Source organism: Macaca mulatta, chromosome 18, assembly GCF_049350105.2.
Source record: "Macaca mulatta isolate MMU2019108-1 chromosome 18, T2T-MMU8v2.0, whole genome shotgun sequence".
Taxonomy (NCBI): domain Eukaryota; kingdom Metazoa; phylum Chordata; class Mammalia; order Primates; family Cercopithecidae; genus Macaca; species Macaca mulatta.
Genome location: NC_133423.1, coordinates 78786039 through 78803047, shown reverse-complemented (window position 1 = coordinate 78803047; position 17009 = coordinate 78786039). Strand labels below are relative to the sequence as shown.

Below are 17009 nucleotides of genomic sequence, written 5' to 3'. Positions count from 1 at the left end.
TTCATTATTACCAGTAAGAACAAAACTTGGGGGAAATTAAGAACCATAAAGTCTTTGAGAGGAATTTACTGGATATTGAATGTTTTAGAACAACTTTCAAAATCTTAAATTGATAAACAGAGAGCAACAACTTAATGAAGAAGTGCTGTTCTCTTTCAGTGTGTAAACCCTGTAAGATAAAAGTTGTTAAATACAATTTAATTCACTCTGGAGTACAGTTAAATAGATATGATGGATGGCAGGTTATCTTGATCGTTCTCATCGGTTAAATTGTGATAGATGAGGGATGTTCGCTGCTGAATTTTCAGGCAGAGTCTGTGTTTGAACTCCCTGTCTTTATCAAGAGCTTCCAATCAACAATTGTTCTAAATCCATCTAAATCAGATCAATGTGACACTCTGCAATTATGATAAAGGGGAAGGCCAGAAACCTTACAGAGTAAGTCCCTCGGTATTGTGTGTGATGTGAAGTGCAATCAACATGTCAGGGAAACAAAACTGTCTCAACAAATCTGCAGTATTTTGGACTTCGAAGTAAGCTTTTTAATCATCCCTCTCCTCAGTGAAGGAAAAATGTTTCTGGATCCATAATTACTTGCCTTTAGGGAAAGAATTTACTATGAGGCACTGGTATAGAAATTTCATACTTCATGTTTCTGAGCAATACAATCACAGATAAATGACTTTTAATTACCTGTTCTAAATTTGAATGAAGAGTGATACAGACCGGCTAAACTGTGGATAATCCAAGAATAATCACTTGGCCTTTAGGTAACAATACAGGTGTCTGTTGACTGCTGAGTGCATTCAGCGCATTTATGTTTCTAATTATGTGTGGTTTAAGGTAATATAGACACTTCTCTGCTGCCTCATGAAAACACTAATTCATAACTTGAGGAGGAACCGTAGGAGCTCTAAAAGTAAAGGAAGACATCCTTAGGGGTAACATAGAAATGACTGCCATTAAATATTCAAACAGTGTCAGACAACAATTTATGCACCAAATTTCTAAATAAATAAGCATCCAGTACATAACGGAGAAAAAGTGAATGTGACATAGTTCATTTTCAGCATCAATCATCCTATGGTGACATCCTCTCAAGAATCTAGAATTAAAGATTTGTTAATGGTGTCATGCACTTTAGTATGTTTACAGGCCACTTTCATTTACAAGGGTTCATTTTGGCCCTTATAAAACTGGTTTGATTACATAAGTGCCAAATGTTCATAACAGAACCCAAGGACAGTGTTACAGTGAGGCTCTAGGTGTAACAGATTCAGAGCCAAAGCAGAATTTTTTCCATAAATATTTGATACTTGAAAGGTATTTCATATAAGCCTGAAAGTACATGTAGAGTATATTTTTCAATCATGAATACCCTAGAGACAACTTCGACAACACGGAATGTACAAAAGCTTTAATTCATTATTTTATCATTAAGATAAAAATGAGACTAAGATTTAAATTTATGTTGGCTTTAGATGGTTCTATATGATTAGTTTTTTTAATGCTTCAAGTTAAAAGTATCCTAAAAAAATAGAAGTAATTGAGGATAATAACTGAAGTAATAAATTCAACTGTGTGCTTTGAAATGATAAGGACAAAACACCTACCAGTGGCTCCAGAACTGACAGTATGGCAAGTAAAGCTAAGAGCCCCAAGGCCATTTTTAATTGCACTATTTACATGAATGTTACCATTTCCATTTGACATCAACTCTACCTTGACTATATTCTTCTAAGTCTTCTGTACTGTTTTTTTTTCCAGCCTTACTATAAAATAAATGCTATTTTAAATACAATGGAAGTTCTGTCTGTAGCAGAAAATTAAAAGAGCCAGAAAGAGTAATATTCCACTCAAAGACCAGCCTAAGTCATGACTATATAATCTATCTTGAGAAGATCATCTATTTCACTACCTAGAGGGGGTTCCATAAGCCCTGAATCAGGGTCACACAACACCTGTGCCAAATCCTTGGGGAAAATAAAGTTAAGCCATAAGTGAGGACCATTTCTTTATCACCTTGATGTACAACAAAGGCCAAGCCATTCCATTCAGGAACACCTCACATAAAAAGTTGGAGGGGGCCAGTGTGGTGGCTCACATCTATAATCCCAGCATTTTGAGAGGCTGAGGCAGGAGGACATTTGAGCCCATGAGTTTGAGACCAGCCAAGGTAACAAAGCTAGATCCTGTCTCTACAAAAAATTTAAAAATTAGCCCAGTGTGGTGGTACACAACTGTAGTCCCAGCTACTCAGGAGGCTGAGGCAGGAGGATTGCCTGAGGCCAGGAATTCAAGACTGCAGTGGGCCTGCACTCAAGCCTTGACAATGGAGAGAAACTGCATCTCAAAAAAAAAAAAAAAAGTGTTGGAGGAAAATTAATTTTCAAAAAAACAAGTAATAGCTAGATTATTGATGATCCTTCATTTTAATTATAAAACTACATTTACATTGAAGTAGAGTTTACAAATAGTCTAGGACACAGATCAATTATTTCTGTTCCTATCAATTACAGTAAAGAAATGCTGCTGATAGAGGCAGGAGGCAGACAAATGCCTAGGCAGATAGGGAAGGGTCCCTGGTGAAACCTCACCTTCAAGCCTAAAACAGCCTGAAGGCTGGAAGACTGGACTGCTGGTCCCAGATGAAGCCCATGACCCAAAGGGAGAATGTCTGCCCCAGTTTGCCTGCCCCAGTTGATTCTTTCTGAATAATGTCTTTTAACCAATGGAATGTTGCTCTTTCCAATACTACCAATGGCTTGCCTGGGCATGCCTACATGTGCACTGAGGGAACTGGGTGGAGCCACCAGGAATTTGCACCTTATACAGGGGAAGAGCGTGGCCTCTTCAGCTCGTGTATGGTGGCCCTGGTATTCAATTTGTGAGGTGGAAACCTTCTTGCAGGACCCCTTTGTTTGCTGAGAGCTTTCCTTTCGGTTAATAAATTCCACCCTCCTCACCCTTCAATGTGTCCATGTGCCTTATTCTTCCTGGTCATGAGGTAAGAACCCAGATTTAGCTGAACTAAGGAGTCAAAATCCTGCATCACTGCTATTCTGGATTTTATAATCATTATACAAAACCAGAGTTAAATATACTGAAATACTGTTAAGTATGAATCAGAAGTCACATTATTCAATAACAAATATCTGAACGTTACTTATAATTTCCTATTACAGCCCAGAATAAGTAAAACTTGAAGAATTTGGGGAAGTCTTCAAAGAACAGGCCGGAGACCAGAGACAAGAAGATTTGGGTCCTAATCCCAAATTTGTAATTCATACTTACTGATTCTGTGACCTTGGGCAAATTACCGTAAACTGTGATGTCCTTGATTTTAGTGCAACAGAAATGATTATAATACTACAGTTCTATTTCGGAGATTACATGAGATAACATTTGTAAAGCACCTGGCCTAGTGCCTGGTACACGGGAGATGATCCCAAGTAATAGACGTTTTTCAAACACTTAACATAATTCTTTGGGGTTAAATTTCTCACATTTGGACTTGCTGCAAAATTGCAAACGTTTAACACAGCACACAGGAAAACCTATTTATTCATTCTCAAGTTATTCCAGAAATAAAAGCCAAACACATATTCACTTTCCCACATCCAAATTTGGGAGAAAAGATAATTTGGCTGTTTATTTCAACTTTTATGTCTGCAAAACAGCTTTCCAACATAAATCCAAATTTGACATGCCATTGGCTTGCCACAAAAAAAATCAGTTACTTGGCTGTCTCTCAAAAGATTTTACTAAATACAGCTGTGAAACTTAATGACAAAAAAAAGTGGGAATGCACAACTAAGCAAAAATTTATCTGAGTATATACACTTAAAATCATTAATGATTAATACTAGAGACAACATATAAGCCAAAATAATTCAATGAAGAAATAAAGCAGCCTTTCAAGGTTAAAGGCATCTGCTTGATGAAAAAATAAACTGAAAATATAATGCATGTGTACACAAAATACTGACCTCTTCTCCTAAGGATCTTGGCAGATAACAAAATTAGAGCTGAAAGAAGCTGGTCTCATGGGTTACTCAGTCGTGGTCCCTCCATTCAAGAGCCCCTTCTTAAAATATCCCTATTAGTCACCCAGCCTCTACTTAAATACTGTTGGTGACAGGGAAGTCACTACTTTTCAAATCACCCATTCCATTATTTCACAGCTCTAACTGACAGGAAGTCCTTCATTAAAAATAAAACCACCAAGAAACTTCAAAGAACAACAAAACAATAGAAGTTTGTCTTACCACTGAATTATATAAAATGAGTTAACTAAAAAGCCCAAGTCTTTTTCTATGAACTGCTGTCAAGGCTGATATCCTCTATTTTTCACTTATGCACTTTCTCTGACTTTGATCTATTATTCCATGGAATATAACAACAGTTCATTGATTTGCAAAATAATAACAGTTGCATTAAAAAGTCATGAAATCTTAAGTTGAATAAATAGAAAAGCAGTATCAAGTTCAAAGGAGCTGATACCCTCAGTGTACCCAAAATAGGGAAGTCACATTACAGTCCAATTTGGAACACCATTCTGCAATAAGGCACAATGGTATATCAACAGACTTCCCAAGAATGGTCATTTTCACTCTTGAGAGATTGAGAGATGGCAAAATATGAGACTCAACTGAGGAACTAGGCATATTTAGTTTGGTTAGTAGTTGAGAAGGGAGGTAAAGATACATCATTCATTTATTCATAAGCCTCTACTGAACACCTTCTGGGTACCAGAAGTATGCAAGTAAAAGATTAATAATCCTATAATAGCTTAAAAATTAAATATAAAATGATATTACCAACAACCCACAGGATAGGAGAATGTATTTGCAAATCATATTATCTGATAAGCAACTTTTAACCAGAATCTATAAAGAAATCTTAAAACTCAATAAGAAATGACCCAATTAAAAATAAGCAAAGGATCTAAAAAGATGTGAAAACGTTTTTGAAAGAAGATATGCAAATGACCACCAAGAACAAAAAAAGATGTTCATCATTAGTCGTTAGAGAAACGTAACTCAAATCCACGAGTACCACAGAAGCAGGATATTTCCCGGACCCCTTCGCAGGCGGCAACTGGAGTGCATGGGAGCAGGCAGGGGCAAATCTCTCACTGACTGCTCCAACCCTCGCAGGAGAGGGAGCGCATGTGAACAGGTATAGGAGCCAGGGCGAGGGCTTCTGGGAACTGGCAAGAGTGAAATCTGTACCAGTCCTGCAGCAGGGTTTAGGGGACAATGCCTGTGACCCGAAGCCCCAGAGGAAGTTCAACAGTGCCCTTTTAGCTTTGCTGTCTCCGGATGGCTTAAGCGTTAACAGCTCAGTGGACGGTCAGTGTGACAACCGTTTGCACCCACACTTGTAGCACCCAAGTTCTTCTCTGGCGTCCGGGAGGAATGAGGTCACAGGAATGAATTGAAGATGATAAATGCAAGGGATTTTATTCCTGGTGACACTGGCTGTCAGCGGGAAGGGGAGATGAAAGAGGGACAGAGCGGGAAGGTAATCTTCCCATGGAGTCCGGTCATCCTGGCCAGAATCCTCTCCAAAGCAACACCATCAAACTGCCCCCCTGAGGTTAAGCTGCTTCTTTCCGATATCCAACCATAGCCTCGGATGTCCAGCTGCTTTTCCCCTCTCTGCTGGCAGAGCTCTGGGGTTTTTACAGGCACAGGATGGGGGTGAGGGCAGGGCCATGGGTGGTATTGGAAAAGGCAACATTGGAGCAGAAAACAGGGATGTAAGTTCTCACTTTGGGCTGCAGTTCCAGGCTCTTTAGCTTGAGGATAGCGACTTCACCAGGGACCCGCCCTTTTCTGCCCAGAATTTCCCTGCCTCCTGTCCCTATCACCACCTCATACCCATTGGGGTGGCTATAACAAAAAATATGGACAATAACAAGCACTGGCAAAAATACGGAGAACGGGAACGCTCATCTATTAAGTCAGTGAACTGTACAATGTGTGGATTGTATCTCAAAAAAGTTGCCTTACAAAAGGATCCCCCAAAAATGATACTCTGCACAATTTCAGTAGGGAGACCCAAACATCAATGTGTAGAAGAATGAGAAAACGAGATTTAGGGACAGGATAAATATGACAGTCCATCATTTAGATGTCCATCATTTAGATGTGGTGAATAACCAGAATGAACTGTGTCACTACTGAAGACCCTTTGTCGCTGCCAGTTCAGAAGGAAGTTGAGTAAGTTTCTGAACTAGCTGCCATAGACGGAATGCAAATAAACCATTTGGATCTGTTGAGTCCTAGGGGCAAATACAATTGAAAATACTACCCGTCTATGTAACCAGTATGTGTATAAAGACAAAGAGCCTGAACACTTTAATACAACACTTATTTTTCAGTAAAGGGAACAACACTACTATAAGAGTAATTAGTTTAAAAGTAAAATTATGAGTCAGAGTCCCACTGTCCTATAAATTTTAAAGTTTATTTTGAATATATGAATATACCAGGAACAGCCACCAAATCTTTAATACTACTTCCTTAATCTCTACTAATCTCTCTGCTACAGTCTTCCTGCTAAATGTATTCCAGTGTATGTCCTCTGACCACTATCCATCTTATGTACCCACAATGGGGTTAAAACAATAGTAACAGGTTCACAGCTAGATTCTGAAAAAATCTTTTCAGGCAAGGTCAAGTAATCGAGCTTATGGAAAACCAGTGTTGTAGGGATAATGCCAGGTACCAGCAACCTACAGGTGTGCTAATGGTTTAAATGAATCCACCTTCTTTTAAAGACAGTTGCTACTTGTCAAGAGCCAGGTTTTCTTGCAGGTTTGGTCTAGTTTAAATCAGGTTTTACTAGGTCCATGTTGCTGTAAATTTTTTATTTTTAAATGAGAAGTGAGGAAACAGTGGTTAAAGTCATACTTTTTCAACAACAGAAACGATGATGATTGTCTTTGTGTCTATAACAGATGAAAAAGAAAACACATAAGAAAGAAGCTTTATAAATATCACACCAGTGTATACAAGAATTTTGACACAAAAATTAGAAAAGTGTCACTACTATCCACTCAACAAATGTACTAAGTGACAACTATATGCAAGACACAAACACCTGACCCTTGAGAATCACACTTTTTGTCCTCCATGAGTTTACACCTCACATTTAAAAAAAAAAACAAAAAGGAAATTACTGGAGAGTACATAGAAGATATGTGAGTGAAGTTTCCAGAAATGGCGAATCATTAGGGATTCAGAGCAGGTCACTTTTAGAGGGTGTTAGGAGCAGGGCCTGGAGGCACAGAACACTAATTTCAATTTCAATCACCGAAAGATATTTGTAAGCGAGCTTCAGAAGCAGAACTTGTAACAAGGAAAAGAGTGCAAGTTGCTTATTAGGGAAATGCAGGGAGTATAGGAAGGCAAGGAGGTAACACAGGAGGAAGAGGCAGACAAAAAGGGTGCTCTCCTAGCCAGCGCCCCTAGGGGACTGGGCCTCAGAATCCCGAAGGGAAACACTGCAAGTGGCACAAGGAACATGCCTCAAAATCGTGCCTCCTGAGGAATAACAGCAACAGGAGAGCCACTGGTTGAGAGCTTCTCCCAGAGAATGTGAATTCCAGCCTACAAGATGGTGGGCAGAGGAAACTTACATGGTTCTAGCGGGAAAATTCACCCTGGAACATGGAAAGATCCAGAGCACAGAGGGCAGGGGTGGGCGCTGACAGTCAGTGGAGGCAGACATTGCCAAATCTCTCTCCATGGAGTAGGACCCTCGGCACTCACACCAGCCAGGTACTTACGGGCTCTTTTTGCCCTCATCTTTACCAACGGAATTCATCAAGATTTTAACTTTTTTCTGTTCTATTAGGTTAATTGTATCTCAGTATAAACATAACAGTACTGACTCCATGTTAGAAAAAGCTTGCTTGCTTGAATGTAATTATTGTTTTGCTTGAGTCTGTAGATTATTCACCTAATACAGCTTCAGGAAAACAGGATGTTCAAGAAAGATAAAAGAAAATACCAGCAGCTCTGGGAATGGGCTGACCAGCCTGATAAGAATAGCCTGTAGGAGACCACAAGACTTTCACCAAGAAAAAGCAATGATTAACTGCCCACCTGATACTGTGCATGTTCACAAGAATGCTTTGATCATCATTTCCCCTATTTCCCTTAAAAACTCCCGATCTAGATTCACAACTTAGAAAGGCAGTCTTCAAATGTTAGTTCACTGAATTCCCGGAGTTGCTGGCTTCTTGAAAAAAAAACTAACTTTCCATTCACCAAAACTTGTCTCTCGAGTTTTTGGTTTTCAAGTGGCTCAGACTTGAGTTTAGTTACATAGTGACACTTTAATTTGCATTTCTCCTATTATAAGTGAACTTGGACATCTTCTCATAGGTCTAAAAGCCATTTGCATACCGATTCACGTGAACTCTCTGTCCCTGTCTTATCCCTTTGTCTCTTAAGTTTCTCCTGTGTTCTCTGATTTTTAAGAATCCTTTAATATTAGGTAGATTATCCCCTTATATATGTGTTGCAAATATTTATTCCCAGTTTATGATTTGTCTTTTGGTTTTGCTTATGGGAGTTTTCTTCATGCAACTTTTTCTTTAAAGGTTTTATGTTGTTACTGGCAAACCTGTCAATCTTTTCTTTTATTCCATCTTGGTTTTGAGTTATAGAAAGGCTTTCTTTATATACAATTTATAAGTGAATTTGCCCACGTTTTACTTTAGTATTTATCTGGCTTCACTTTTTTTCTTGATTATTCTTTTCTTTTTTTCTACAATTAGAAGTCTGACCCATCTGGAGTTCATGATGGTGTACGGTGTACAGTATGTGTCCTACTTCATATTTACCAAATGATTATCTAGGTGTTCCAACACAACTTATTAAAAGTCTGTCTTTTCAAATAAAAAGAAATGGGCCATCAAGCCACCAAAAGACATAGAGGAACCTTAAATGCTTATTGCTCAGTGAAAGAAGCCAATCTGAAAAGACTATACACTGTATGATTCCAACAATATGACATTATGGAAAAGCCAAAACAATGGAGACAGAAAGCAGATTAGTGGTTGCCAGGGATTAGCGGGACAAAAAGGTGAACGAGCAGAGCATAGAAGATTTTTAGGGCAGTAAAACTTGTTTTCTGTATGATACTGTAATGCTAGACACACGTCCTTACATACTTGTCAAAACCTATAGCATATACAATACAAACAGTGAATCCTAATGTAAACTATGGACCTTCATTAACAGTAATCTCTCAATATTGCCTATGCAATTACAACAAATACACTACACAAATTCAAGATTTTAAGAATAAAGGAAAATTGATGGGGAGAAGGAATATATAGGAACCCTATACATTTCATTCAATTATTTCTGTAAACTTGAAACTTCTTAAAAAATAAAATCAAACTGAAACAATGTAGTAGTAGTACTGGCATAAACACAGAGAGAGTAATGAAACAGAATAGAGAGCCCAGAAGTAAACGCTGGCATATATGATTGAGTAATTTCTGACAAGGGTGTCAAAAACATTCAGTGGTAAAAGAACAGTCTTTTCAACAAATGGTACTGAATACAATGGATATCCACATGCAAAAATAATGAATTTTCACTCTTGCCTTATATCATAATCAAAAATTGACTCAAAATGTATCAAAGACCCAAATGAAAGAGCTAAAACTGTATCACTCATCATGACATTGGATTTGGCGTTGATTTCTTGGCTATGACACTAAAATTACTGGTAACAACAATAAAAATAGATAAAATGGATTATGTCAAAATATAAAACTTCTTTGTATCAAAGGTCACAATCAACAAAGTGAAAAGGCAACCTGTAGAATGAGAGAAAATACTTACAAATCATGTACCTAATAAAGAGTTAATATACAAGACACATGAGGAAGTCCTACAATTCAACATGAACAAAAAATCCAATTATAAAATAGCCAAAGGACTTGAACAGACATTTCTCCAAAGAAGGTATACAAATGGCCAAAAAGATTATAAAAAGATGCCCAACATCATTTATCATTAGGGAAATGCAAATCAAAACCCAATCAGATATCACCTTATGCCCACTGGAATAGCTACTATCAAAAAAAAAAAAGAAAGAAAGAAAATAGTAAGTGTTGATGATGACGTGGAGAAACTGGAACCCTTTTACACTATTGGTGAGAATGTAAAATAGTACAGTCTCTGTGGTAAACAGTATGGAAGTTCCACAAAAAGTTTAAAATAGAATTACTCTATGATCCAGCATTCCATTTGAGTATATATCAAAAAGAATTCAAAGCAGGGTCCTGAGCATTTGAATACCCATGTTCATTGCAGAATAATTCAATCATAGCCAAAAAGTAGAAGCAACCCAAGAATCCACTGATAAATAAATAGACAGACAAAAATGTGGTACATACACATACAATGGATCAGCCTTACAAAGGAAGGAAATTCTGACATGCTACATGCATGAACCTTAAGGACATTACCCTAAGTGAAATAAGCCAGTCACAAAAAGATAAATATTGTATGATTCTCCTTATACGGGATACCTAGAGTAGTAAAAATCAGAAGGACAAAGTAGAATGATAGTTTCCGGTGGCTCGGGGATGGGGAGGTGCTGGGAGTTATTTAATGGGTACAGAATCAGGTTAGCAAGGTGAAGAGTTCTAGAGAATGGTTGTATAATAATATGGCAAAACACTAGTGAACTGTACACCTTAAAAAATAGTTAAGATGGCAAATTCTATGTAGTATGGATTTTACTACAATCAAACATAGTGTATTAATTTTTTTTTTTTTTTTTTTTTTTTTGAGACGGAGTCTTACTCTGTCGCCCAGGCTGGAGTGCAGTGGCCAGATCTCAGCTCACTGCAAGCTCCGCCTCCCGGGTTTACGCCATTCTCCTGCCTCAGCCTCCCGAGTAGCTGGGACTACAGGCGCCCACCACCTCGCCCGGCTAGTTTTTTGTATTTTTTAGTAGAGACGGGGTTTCACTGTGTTAGCCAGGATGGTCTCGATCTCCTGACCTCGTGATCCTCCCGTCTCGGCCTCCCAAAGTGCTGGGATTACAGGCTTGAGCCACCGCGCCCGGCCTAATTTTTTTTTAAGTCTATCATTTCCCACTGATTTGAAAAGCCATTTTTATTACAGTGTATTTCCACGTGTTCTTGGGTCTATTTCCCGACTTTTTTTCTCTGATGACCAACTCTTATGCTAGCACCCACTATTTCATTACAGAGGCTCTAGAGTGTAGATACTGGAAAAAGCAAATTCCCTTTACTCCTCCACTGTTAGGTTTTCCTAGATATTTTTGTTTGTTTGTTTTCGATGTGGATATTAGAATCAAATCGTCAAGCTCAAAGTAAAACGTTGTCACTTTTATTAGTATTGAATTAAATTTATTAATTTGAAGATAGCTGATACCTTTATGATGATGAGTTGTCCTATCCAAGAACAAATTATAACTATCCATTTATTCAAGTCTACTTGTGGGCCCTCCAGGAGAAGTTTAAGGGTTTCCTTAATTTTTTAAGAGATGGGGTCTTGCTATCTCACCCAGGGTAGACTCAAACTCTTGCTATCAAGAGATCCTCCTACCTCAGTCTAACGAGTAGCTTGGACTACAGATACACACCACTACACCTGGCTTTTGACTTTTGTATGTTAATCTTATGTTCTGCTATCTTATTTGAATTATTTTACTGTGTTCATTTTCTCACTGATTATTTGGATTTTCTAGGTATCATCCGTAAAGAGGTAGTTTCACTTTCTTATGTGTAATTCTTAACCTCTGTTTTTCTTTCTTTGATTTCATTGGCTATTATCTCCAATGTAATATTAAACAGCAATGAACGTAGTGGGATCCTTGCCTTGTTTGGAAACTTAGTAGGAATGCCTCTCTTATTTCACCATTAAGTATTATGCTGACCTTATCGGTAGTCTAAATGTTTTATCTACACCTAATGAATTGTTTAACAATTACTATTTTATTAAGTGTGTTTTTTTAAATTGTTTTTGTATTCTAAATTGAATTTAACAGTTTTTTGGGAACAGGTGGTATTTAGTTACATGGGTAAGTTCTTCAGTGGTGATTTCTGAGATTTTGGTGCACTTGTCACCTGAGCAGTGTATGCTATACCCAGTATGTTGTCTTTTATCCCCCACACTCTCTCACCCATCCCTCCACGTCCCCAAAGTTCATTGTATCAATCTCATGCCTTTGCATCTTGATAGCGCCTACTTATAAGTTAGAACATACAGTATTTGATTTTTCATTCCTGAGTTACTTCACTTAGAATAACGGCCACCACCTCCAAATTGCTGCAAAGACCACTATTTCATTCCATTTTATAGCTGAGTTGTATTCCCAGTGTATACATAGCACATTTTCTTTATCCACTCATTGGTTGATGGGCATTTTTATTGGTTCCATATTTTTTCAATTGCAAATTATACTGCTATAAACATGCATATGCAAGTGTCTTTTCATATAATGACTTCTTTTCCATTGGGTAAATACCCAGTAGTGGGATTGCCGGATCAAATGGTAGTTCTACTTTTAATTCTTTAGAGAATCTCCATACTGTTTTCCATAGTGGTTGTACTAGTTTACATTCCCACAAGCAGTGTAAAAGAATTCCCTTTTCACCACAACCATACCAACATCTATTATTTTTTAATTTTTAAAATTATGGCCATTCTTGTATCTCATTATGGTTTTAATTTGCATTTCTCTGATAATTAGTGAGGTTGAGCATTTTTTCATATGTTTGTTTGCTGTTTGTATATCTTCTTTTAAGAATCGTCTATTCTTGTCCTTTGCCCAGTTATTTCTTTCTGGCTGATTTGTTTGAGTTCCTTGTAGATTCTGGATATTAGTCCTTTGTCAGATGCATAGTTTGCAAATATTTTCTCCCATTCTGTGGGTTGTCTGTTTACTGTGCTGATTATTTCTCTTGCTGTGTGTGAAGCTTTTTAGTTTAATTAGGTCCCATTTGTTTATTTTTGTTTTTGTTGCATTTGCTTTCGAGTTGTTAGTCATAAATTCTTTGCTGAGGCCAATGTCTAGAAGAGTTTTTCTGCTGTTATTTTCCAGAATGCTTATGGTTTCAGGTCTTAGATTTAAGTCTTTGATTCACATTGAGTTGATTTTTAAATACGGTGAAAGATGAAGATCCAGTTTCATTCTTCTACATGTGGCTTGCCAGTTATCCCAGCATCATTTATTGAATAGGGTGTCCTTTTCCCACTTCATGTATTTATATGCTTTGTCAAAACTCAGTTGGCTGTATTTGGCTTTATTTCTGAGTTCTCTATAATGTTTCATTGTTCTATGTGTCATTTTTATACCAGTACTATGCCGTTTTGGTAACTAGAGACTTGTAGTATAATTTGAAGCACGGTAATGTGATGCCTCCAGATTTGTTCTTTTTGCTTAGTACTGCTTTGGCTATGCAGGCTCTTTTTTGGTTCCATATGAATTTAAATTTTTTTTTCTAACTTCTGTGAAGAATGATGGTGGTATTGAAGCAGGATATTTCCCTGACCCCTTTAGGAGACTCTCAACAGGGGTGCCTTGTTTACTCAGCCCACCACTCTCAACTCCTCATGGGAGAGAGCGCAAACAAACAGGTGCAGGAACTGGAGTGAACAAGCACTGGAACAGGCTAGCCACTTCAGTGACAGCGGGATCAAACTCCACTCACTCAGACTCACTGTGTTCCACCCCTTGCAGGAGGGAGCGCGCAGGTGAGTGGGTGCTGGAACCAGCTGGATGCTTTAGGGCAGGCAGGAGCAAACTTCATGCAGCCCCACAGCAGTGTCCAGGCAGGATTGCCTGCAACTCCTGAAGCCCCAGAGGCTTCCATGCTCCTTTAACGCTGCTGACCACAGACGGCTTAAGTGTTAACAGCTCAGTGAGCCCTTTGCCTTTTCACATGAGGCAGCTGCCCTCCGCCAGTGAAGGCAATGAGCTAGTGTGACAGCCTTTTGTATCTACACTCATGGATCCTGAGCTTTTGTCCAGTGTCCAAGAAAAATGAGATCACATGAATGAACTGAAGCATGGTAACTGTGGGGGATTTTATTGCTGATGAAAGTAGCTCTCCACAGGAATGGGAGCCAAAAAGCAGATGGGGAAGGTAGGTAATCTTTCCCTGAAGTTTTGCCATCTCTGACTGGATTCTTCTCCAGAGTTACGCCATCAAGCTGTCCCTCTGAAGTCAAGCTGCTTCTCTCCAACATCCAGCTGTAATCTCATCTACCAGCTGAGTCTGTGTTTTTATAGGCAGAGGATGGGGTGGGGTGGGGCCATCGGTGGTTTAGGAAAAGGCAACATTCAAGCAGGAAAATAGGGATGTAAGTCCTCATAGTTTCAGGCTTTTCAACTTGAGAGTGGAGTTTCACCAGAAACCCCCTCCCTTTTCTGCCTAGAATTTCTTTGCTCCCGTCCCTATCAGTTTATTTTTTAATATAAAATGTTTATCATTGTTTTTGGAAACATTTAACAAACAATTTTTGGGCATGTTTAATTCCCACTTATGAGTGAGAACATGCAGTGTTTGGTTTTCTCTTCCTGTGTTAGTTTGCTGAGAATGATGGTTTTCAGCTTCATCCACGTCCCTGCAAAGGACATGAACTCATCCTTTTTTATGACTGCATAGTATTCCATGGTGTATATGTGCCACATTTTCTTTATCCAGTCTATCACTGATAGGCATTTGGGTTGGTTCCAAGTCTTTGCTATTGTGAACAGTGCTGCAATAAACATATGTGTGCATGTGCCTTTATAGTAGAATGACTTATAATCCTTTGGGTATATACCCTTTAATGGGATTGCTGGTTCAAATGGCATTTCAAGTTTCTAGGAATTGCCACACTGCCTTCCACAATGGTTGAATTAATTTACACTCCCACCAACAGTGTAAAAGCATTCCTATTTCTCCACATTCTCTCCAGCATTTGTTATTTCCTGACTTTTTAATGATGGCCATTCTACCTGGAGTGAGATAATATCACATTGTGGTTTTGATTTGCATTTCCTAATGAACACTGATGATGAGCTTTTTTTTCATGTTTGTTGGCTGCAAAAATGTCTTCTTTTGAGAAGTGTCTGTTCATATCCTTCGTCCACTTTTTGATGGGGCTGTTTTTTTTCTTGTAAATTTGTTTAGGTACTTTGTAGATTCTGGATATAAGCCTTTTGTCAGATGGATAGACTGCAAAAATTTTCTCCCATTCTGGAGGTTGCTTGTTCACTCTGATGATAGTTTCTTTTGCTGTGTGGAAGCTCTTTAGTTTAATTAGATCCCATCTGTCAATGTTGGCTTTTGTTGCCATTGCTTTTGGTGTTTTACTCATGAAGTCTCTGCCCATGCCTATGTTCTGAATGGTACTGCCTAGGTTTTCCTCTAGGGTTTTTATGGTTTTAGGTCTTACATTTAAGTCTTTAATCCATCTTGAGTTAATTTTTGTAAAAGGTTTTCTACACATGGCTAGCCAGTTTTCCCAACACCATTTATTAAATAGGGAATCCTTTCCCCATTGCTTGTTTTTCTTGGGTTTGTCAAAGACCAGATGGTTGTAGATGTGTGGAGTGATTTCTGAGGCCTCTGTTTGGTTCCTTTGGTCTATATATCTGTTTTGGTACCAGAACCATGCTGTTTTGGTTACTGTAGACTTGTATAGTTTGAAGTCAGATAGCATGATCCCTCCAGCTTTGTTCTTTTTGCTTAGGATTGTCTTGGCTGTACAGACTATTTTTGGTTGCATATGAAATTTAAAGTAGTTTTTTCTACTACTTCTGAAGAAGGTCAATAGTAGCTTGATGGGGATAGCAGTGAATCTGTAAATTACTTTGGGCAGTATGGCTATTTTCATGATATTGATTCTTCTTCCTATCCATAAGCATGGAATGTTTCTCCATTTGTTTGTGTTCTCTCTCATTTCCTTGAGCAGTGGTTTGTAGTTCTCCTTGAAGAGGTCCATCACATCACTTGTAAGGTGGATTCCCAGGTATTTTACTTTCTTTGTAGCAATTGTGAATGTGAGTTCACTCATAGTTTGGCTCTCTGTTAGTCTATTATTGGTGTATAGAAACGCTTGTGATTTTTGCACATTGATTTTGTATCCTGAGACTTTGCTGAAGGTGCTTATCAGCTTAAGGAGATTCTGGGTTGAGACGATGGGGTTCTCTAAATATACAATCATGTCATCTGCAAAGAGACAATTTGACTTCCTCTTTTCCTATTTGAATATCCTTTATTTCTTTCTCTTGCCTGATTGTCCTGGCCAGAACTTCCAATGATGTGTTGAATATGAGTGTTGAGAGAGGACATTCTTGTCTTGTGCCAGTTTTCAAAGGGAATGCTTCCAGCTTTTGCCCATTCAGTGAGATATTGGCTGTGGGTCTGTCATAAATACCTCTTATTATTTTGAGATACTTTCCATCAATACCTAGTTTATTGAGAGTTTTTAGCATGAAGGGGTGTTGAATTTTGTCCAAAGCCTTTTCTGGATCTATTGAGATAATCATGTGGTTTTGTTATTGATTCTCTTTATGTGATGGATTACGTTTATTGATTTGTGTATGTTGAACCAGCCTTGCATCCCAGGGATGAAGCCGACATGATCGTGGTAGATAAGGTTTTTGATGTGCTGCTGGATTTAATCTGTCAGTATTTTATTGAGGATTTTCGCATTGATGTTCATCAGGCATACTGGCCTGAAATTTTCTTTTTGTTGTTGTTGTGTCTCTGCCAGGTTTTGGTATCAGGATGATGCCAGCCTCATAAAATGAGTTACAGAGGATTCCCTCTTTTTCTATTGTTTGGAATAGTTTCAGAAGGAATGGTCTTTGTACCTCTCATAGAATTCAGCTGTTTAAGTCCATCTGGTCCTGGACTTTTTTTGGTTGGTAGGCTATTAATTACTGCCTCAATTTCAGAACTTGTTATTGGTCTATTCAGGGATTCAACTTCTTCCTGGTTTAGTCTT

The 17009-nt window shown here is 38.3% G+C and overlaps 1 protein-coding gene across 13 annotated transcripts in view; it reads right to left on the bottom strand.

Moving 5' to 3' along the window:
- The window catches only part of PTPRM (protein tyrosine phosphatase receptor type M), an 829686-nt gene that overhangs the window by 661091 nt on the left and 151586 nt on the right, over positions 1–17009 (bottom strand). The window lies entirely within an intron of this gene.